The sequence below is a fragment of the Camelina sativa genome, unplaced genomic scaffold (genome assembly GCF_000633955.1).
Source record: "Camelina sativa cultivar DH55 unplaced genomic scaffold, Cs unpScaffold00702, whole genome shotgun sequence".
NCBI classification, from domain to species: Eukaryota; Viridiplantae; Streptophyta; class Magnoliopsida; order Brassicales; family Brassicaceae; genus Camelina; species Camelina sativa.
In genome coordinates, this window is record NW_010921833.1 from 19066 (window position 1) to 27124 (window position 8059).

General features: G+C 38.8%; 1 long non-coding RNA gene across 1 annotated transcript; it reads right to left on the reverse strand.

Annotated features, from left to right (window-relative positions):
* Positions 1–3489: 3489 nt before the first annotated feature.
* Positions 3490–4626, reverse strand: LOC109131602. The gene is made up of 2 exons (XR_002037201.1): positions 4356–4626; positions 3490–3795 (listed from the first exon to the last, which is right to left on the reverse strand). It is a non-coding gene; the product is annotated as an uncharacterized LOC109131602 (long non-coding RNA).
* Positions 4627–8059: the final 3433 nt, after the last annotated feature.

Consider the following 8059-nt stretch of genomic DNA (forward strand, 5'->3'; position numbering starts at 1 on the left):
TGAACCCTGAACCGAGATTAGGGGCAAATCACATAGAAAAATCTCAGTCAAAGATAGAGATTAGGGACAAATCACAGAGAAATCTCAGTCTTTGTGACGGACCCTGAACCCTGAACCGAGATTAGGGGCAAATCACATAGAAAAATCTCAGTCAAAGATAGAGATTAGGGACAAATCACAGAGAAATCTCAGTCTTTGTGACGGACCCTGAACCCTGAACCGAGATTAGGGGCAAATCACATAGAAAAATCTCAGTCAAAGATAGAGATTAGGGACAAATCACAGAGAAATCTCAGTCTTTGTGACGGACCCTGAACCCTGAACCGAGATTAGGGGCAAATCACATAGAAAAATCTCAGTCAAAGATAGAGATTAGGGACAAATCACAGAGAAATCTCAGTCTTTGTGACGGACCCTGAACCCTGAACCGAGATTAGGGGCAAATCACATAGAAAAATCTCAGTCAAAGATAGAGATTAGGGACAAATCACAGAGAAATCTCAGTCTTTGTGACGGACCCTGAACCCTGAACCGAGATTAGGGGCAAATCACATAGAAAAATCTCAGTCAAAGATAGAGATTAGGGACAAATCACAGAGAAATCTCAGTCTTTGTGACGGACCCTGAACCCTGAACCGAGATTAGGGGCAAATCACATAGAAAAATCTCAGTCAAAGATAGAGATTAGGGACAAATCACAGAGAAATCTCAGTCTTTGTGACGGACCCTGAACCCTGAACCGAGATTAGGGGCAAATCACATAGAAAAATCTCAGTCAAAGATAGAGATTAGGGACAAATCACAGAGAAATCTCAGTCTTTGTGACGGACCCTGAACCCTGAACCGAGATTAGGGGCAAATCACATAGAAAAATCTCAGTCAAAGATAGAGATTAGGGACAAATCACAGAGAAATCTCAGTCTTTGTGACGGACCCTGAACCCTGAACCGAGATTAGGGGCAAATCACATAGAAAAATCTCAGTCAAAGATAGAGATTAGGGACAAATCACAGAGAAATCTCAGTCTTTGTGACGGACCCTGAACCCTGAACCGAGATTAGGGGCAAATCACATAGAAAAATCTCAGTCAAAGATAGAGATTAGGGACAAATCACAGAGAAATCTCAGTCTTTGTGACGGACCCTGAACCCTGAACCGAGATTAGGGGCAAATCACATAGAAAAATCTCAGTCAAAGATAGAGATTAGGGACAAATCACAGAGAAATCTCAGTCTTTGTGACGGACCCTGAACCCTGAACCGAGATTAGGGGCAAATCACATAGAAAAATCTCAGTCAAAGATAGAGATTAGGGACAAATCACAGAGAAATCTCAGTCTTTGTGACGGACCCTGAACCCTGAACCGAGATTAGGGGCAAATCACATAGAAAAATCTCAGTCAAAGATAGAGATTAGGGACAAATCACAGAGAAATCTCAGTCTTTGTGACGGACCCTGAACCCTGAACCGAGATTAGGGGCAAATCACATAGAAAAATCTCAGTCAAAGATAGAGATTAGGGACAAATCACAGAGAAATCTCAGTCTTTGTGACGGACCCTGAACCCTGAACCGAGATTAGGGGCAAATCACATAGAAAAATCTCAGTCAAAGATAGAGATTAGGGACAAATCACAGAGAAATCTCAGTCTTTGTGACGGACCCTGAACCCTGAACCGAGATTAGGGGCAAATCACATAGAAAAATCTCAGTCAAAGATAGAGATTAGGGACAAATCACAGAGAAATCTCAGTCTTTGTGACGGACCCTGAACCCTGAACCGAGATTAGGGGCAAATCACATAGAAAAATCTCAGTCAAAGATAGAGATTAGGGACAAATCACAGAGAAATCTCAGTCTTTGTGACGGACCCTGAACCCTGAACCGAGATTAGGGGCAAATCACATAGAAAAATCTCAGTCAAAGATAGAGATTAGGGACAAATCACAGAGAAATCTCAGTCTTTGTGACGGACCCTGAACCCTGAACCGAGATTAGGGGCAAATCACATAGAAAAATCTCAGTCAAAGATAGAGATTAGGGACAAATCACAGAGAAATCTCAGTCTTTGTGACGGACCCTGAACCCTGAACCGAGATTAGGGGCAAATCACATAGAAAAATCTCAGTCAAAGATAGAGATTAGGGACAAATCACAGAGAAATCTCAGTCTTTGTGACGGACCCTGAACCCTGAACCGAGATTAGGGGCAAATCACATAGAAAAATCTCAGTCAAAGATAGAGATTAGGGACAAATCACAGAGAAATCTCAGTCTTTGTGACGGACCCTGAACCCTGAACCGAGATTAGGGGCAAATCACATAGAAAAATCTCAGTCAAAGATAGAGATTAGGGACAAATCACAGAGAAATCTCAGTCTTTGTGACGGACCCTGAACCCTGAACCGAGATTAGGGGCAAATCACATAGAAAAATCTCAGTCAAAGATAGAGATTAGGGACAAATCACAGAGAAATCTCAGTCTTTGTGACGGACCCTGAACCCTGAACCGAGATTAGGGGCAAATCACATAGAAAAATCTCAGTCAAAGATAGAGATTAGGGACAAATCACAGAGAAATCTCAGTCTTTGTGACGGACCCTGAACCCTGAACCGAGATTAGGGGCAAATCACATAGAAAAATCTCAGTCAAAGATAGAGATTAGGGACAAATCACAAAAAAATCAACCCTGAACCCTGAACCCCGAACCCCGAACCCCGATCCCCAACCCACGAACCCCGAACCCTGAACCCCAAACCCTGAACCCCGAACCCCGAACCCCGAACCCCGAACCCAGGAATCGTAAAGAAATCTCAGTCTATGTGACTGAGAATAGGGACAAATCACAAAAAAATCTCAGTGTTTATGACTGAGATTAAGGACAAATCACAAAGAAATCGCAGTCTTTGGGGGGTGTATTGAATTTGATATTTTAGGGGATTTGCTGGGATTTTAATATTTCAGGATTTTGAAAGATTTGAGTGTAATTTTGGGTGATTTTGATATTTTGGCAGAATTTTGAGATTTGGGTTCTAGGATTTGGTGAGATTTGATTATTAAATTTTAGGTGATTTTTAGAATATAAAAAGGAAAGAAAAGAATCACATTTGGGTGATCAGAAATACATGGTGATCGAAGACTCGGAATGCAATACGTACGTAGACATTGTACATGGTGATCAGAAATTACATTTTACCTAAACTTCACTCATATTTTGGTTAATTTAAAACTTCACATATTGCTTTCATGTTCTAACCACTGGTTATATTGACCTTTAGCTTTCACAGCATGTGAATCTCCCATTATAGTGTGTAAGCTAACTAGCCATACCATACAAAAAAAAAAAAAAACAATTCATGAGTAATGACATATCCCACAGATCTCAAACAAGTATTATTTATAAACTGGCTGGCCATCAATTCGTTTCCAACTTAAGAAATTTCTTTCGTTGGTATATATAACTAACTAGCACCATGATACAAAACGTGGAAATAATGCTACTTAAACAATCTTTGACCTTGCGATCTTCAATACAAGCATCATCTAGTTATAATCGCTCTGATAGAAACAAGTTGCTAGAGGTACCCAAAAAAAAAACAATCCCAAATTTTATGCAGAAGTAGTAAAGAACCTGTAAACACGCTTACAAAAATACATGTAGAACACAGAAAACAATAAAGAAAGAGAGGAGTTTAAAAATCTTGTGGAGTACTCTGTCCAAATCTTGCAGCGGCTCAATTACGCAGGGGGCTCAAAGTATACTCTCGCAGAGCTTCCATATACTCTGCGTAATTGCCTTACATGGATAGAAACAAGTCCAAAAGACAGAGACAGAGAGAGAAAAGCATTCAGCTGAAGGTAGAAGAAACAACAAATAGAGATCTCTAGGTAGAAGAAAACTCAATGAATGGAGATCTCCAGATTGTTCAAGGTTTTGTTTCAATCATCAACATAATTACTCAGTACTTCTAATCAAGGTTTTGTTTTGGGAAGTATGTGTTCGGGAAGGTGATGTGTGGATTTGTTGAAAAAACACAATTTCTAGTTCTAAGAACTTGATGCAACAAAATATTTGTTTTCTGCAGGAAATGATCAACATCAGAAACAATCTATACTTGTAAATACTAGCTTAATAAAAAAAAAAAAAAAAAAGATGTCTAAGGACATTACACGATCAGTAATTTCTATAGCTCCTTCCCATCCTTTTAACACGCTAATGAACATCAACAAAGTATACTTCTAAATGATAGCTAAATCAATGAACATATAATTTATCCAAGTACATTGTTACCAATCCTAAATCAATGTAGAACTCCAGAATGAACTAAACATAGATCAAGAGAGAGATATATGTACCGTGAGGTTGGGTTAGTAATTGGCTGGGGAAACTTTGAAAAGCATTGAGCTTCTTTTCAACAGACTCAGTCTCAGTTACTAAGCTATCGAAATTCCAGTTAGGTTCAGGATCAATATTAATCCCATCAACGTTTCTTGGACAAGGAGGAAGCATTCAACGTTTTTTTGTGCGAACCCAAGAAAAATTAAGGAAAATTCAAACAAAATCTCAGTAAAAATCACAAAAACTTTGAGAATAATGAGAAATTCGAAGAACCCATTAAAGAAGAGAGCTTACCAGCCAGCGAATTGAGATCTGATAGGATTGATTCCTGCAGAAGATGAACTCGATTACACAAATTGTTTTTAGGATTTTTCAAGAGTAAAGAGTAAAGAGTAAAGAGAGAAGAGAGAAGAGAGAAGAGAGAAGAGAGTTGCACAAGTCGAATAAAGGTTTTTTTTTTCTTTTGTTTGGGTAGATGGAAGAAGATTTTTTAAACAAATATTATGAAATTTCACCTTCAAAGGTGTGATTTTGTAAGACATATTTTAGAACTAAAAATGTTTTAAAAGTCTCCTAGAATCCCATTCAATAGGTTTTTTAGAAAAATTTATGATTTTTTGAATAACAGTAGATTTGAAGTGAGATTTATAAATGATTGATTGAATAACAACAGATTGTAAATGATTTTTATAAATTTCACATTCAATAACAATGGATTTCAGATGATTTTAAAAAATCACCAATTAAATAACAGGGGATTTAAGAATAACCCAAAATCTTCTAAAATATTAAATTCAATACACCCGTCTTTGTGACTGAGATTAGGGACAAATCACAAAGAAATCTCAGTCTTTGTGAGTGAGATTAGGGACAAATCACAAAGAAACCCTGAACCCTGAACCCTGAACCCTAAACCCTGAACCCTGAACCCTGAACCCCGAACTCCAAACCCTGAACCCTGAACCCTGAACCCCGATCCCCAACCCACGAACCCCGAACCCCCAACCCCAAACCCTGAACCCCGAACCCTGAACCCCGAACCCAGAAATCATAAAGAAATCTCAGTCTTTGTGACTGAGACTAGGGAAAAATCACAAATCACAAGGAAATCTCAGTCAAAGATAGAGATTACGGACAAATCACAAAGAAATCTCAGTCTTTTGACTGAGATTAGGGACAAATCACAAAGAAATCTCAGTCTTTGTGACTGAGACTAGGGACAAATCATAGAGAAATCTCAGTCTTTGTGACTGAGAGTAGGGACAAATCACAGAGAAATCTCAGTCTTTGTGACTGAGATTAGGGACAAATCACAGAGAAATCTCAGTCTTTGTGACTGAGACTAGGGACAAATCACAACAAAATCTCAGTCTTTGTGACTGGTATTAGGGACAAATCACAAAAAAATCTCAGTCTTTGTGACTGAGATTAGGGACAAATCACAAAGAAATCTCAGTCTTTGTGACTGAGACTAGGGACACATCACAGAGAAATCTCAGTCTATGTGACTGAGAGTAGGGACAAATCACAGAAAAATCTAAGTCTTTGTGACTGAGACTAGGGACAAATCACAAAAAAATCTCAGTCTTTGTGACTGGGATTAGGGACAAATCACAAAAAAAATCTCAGTGTTTGTGACTGAGATTAAGGACAAATCACTAAGAAATCTCAGTCTTTGTGACTAAGATTAGTGACAAATCACAAAGAAATCTCAGTCTTTGTCACTGAGATTAGGGACAAATCACAAAGAAATCTCAGTCTTTGTGACTGAGATTAGGGACAAATCACAAAGAAACCCTGAACACTGGACCCTGAACCCTGAACCCTGAACCCTGAACCCTGAACCCTGAACCCTGAACACTGGACCCTGAACCCTGAACCCTGAACCCCGAATCCCCAACCCACGAACCCCAAACCCCGAACCCCGAACCCAAAAATCATAAAAAAACCTCAGTTTTTGTGACTTAAATTATGGACAAATCACAAAGAAATCTCAGTCTTTGTGACTGAGATTAGTGACAAATCACAAGGAAATCTCAGTCATTGTGACTGAGATTAGGGGCAAATCACAAAGAAATCTCAGTCTTTGTGACTGAGATTAGGGACAAATAACAAAGAAACCCTGAACCCTGAACCCTGAACGCTGAACACTGAACCCTGAACCCTGAACCCTGAACTCTGAACCCCGAACCCCAAACCCCGAACCCCGAACCCTGAACCCTGTACCCTGAACCCCGAACCCCGATCCCCAACCCACGAACCTCGAACCCCAAACCCCGAACCTAGAAATCATAAGTCTTTGTGACTGAGACTAGGGACAAATCACAAATCACAAAGATATCTTAGTCAAAGATAGAGATTAGGGACAAATCACAAAGAAATCTCAGTCTTTGTGACTGAGACTAGGGACAAATCACAGAGAAATCTCAGTCTTTGTGACTGAGATTAGGGACAAATCACAGAGAAATCTCAGTCTTTGTGACTGAGACTAGGGACAAATCACAAAAAATCTCAGTCTTTGTGACTGGGATTAGGGACAAATCACAAATCACAAATCACAAAGAAATCTCAGTCTTAGTGACTGAGACTAGGGACAAATCACAAAGAAATCTCAGTCTTTGTGACTGAGATTAGGGACAAATCACAAAGAAATCTCAGTTTTTGTGACTGAGATTAGGGACAAATCACAAGAAAATCTCAGTCTTTGTGACTGAGATTAGGGACAAATCACAAAGAAATCTCAGTCTTTGTGACTGAGATTAGGGACAAATCACAATGAAATCTCAGTCTTTGTGACTGAGATTAGGGACAAATCACAATGAAATCTCAGTCTTTGTGACTGAGATTAGGGACAAATCACAATGAAATCTCAGTCTTTGTGACTGAGATTAGGGACAAATCACAATGAAATCTCAGTCTTTGTGACTGAGATTAGGGACAAATCACAATGAAATCTCAGTCTTTGTGACTGAGATTAGGGACAAATCACAATGAAATCTCAGTCTTTGTGACTGAGATTAGGGACAAATCACAATGAAATCTCAGTCTTTGTGACTGTGATTAGGGACAAATCACAATGAAATCTTAGTCTTTGTGACTGTGATTAGGAACAAATCACAATGAAATCTCAGTCTTTGTGACTGAGATTAGGGACAAATCACAATGAAATCTCAGTCTTTGTGACTGAGATTAGGGACAAATCACAAAGAAATCTCAGTCTTTGTGACTGAGATTAGGGACAAATCACAAAGAAATCTCAGTCTTTGTGACTGAGATTAGGGACAAATCACAAAGAAATCTCAGTCTTTGTGACTTTGATTAGAGACAAATCACAAAGAAATCTCAGTTTTTGTGACTAAGATTAGGGATAAACCACAAAGAAATCTCAGTCTTTGTGACTGAGATTAGGGACAATCACAACGTAATCTCAGTCTTTGTGACTGAGATTAGAGACAAATCACAAAGAAATCTCAGTCTTTGTGACTGAGATTAGGGACAAATCACAAAGAAATTTCAGTCTTTGTGACTATGATTAGAGACAAATCACAAAGAAATCTCAGTTTTTGTGACTGAGACTAGGGACAAATCAAAAAAAAATCTTAGTCTTTGTGACTGAGATTAGGGACAAATCACAAAAAAATCTCAGTCTTTGTTACTAAGATTAGGGACAAATTACAAAGAAATCTCAGTTTTTGTGACAGAGATTAGGGACAAATCACAA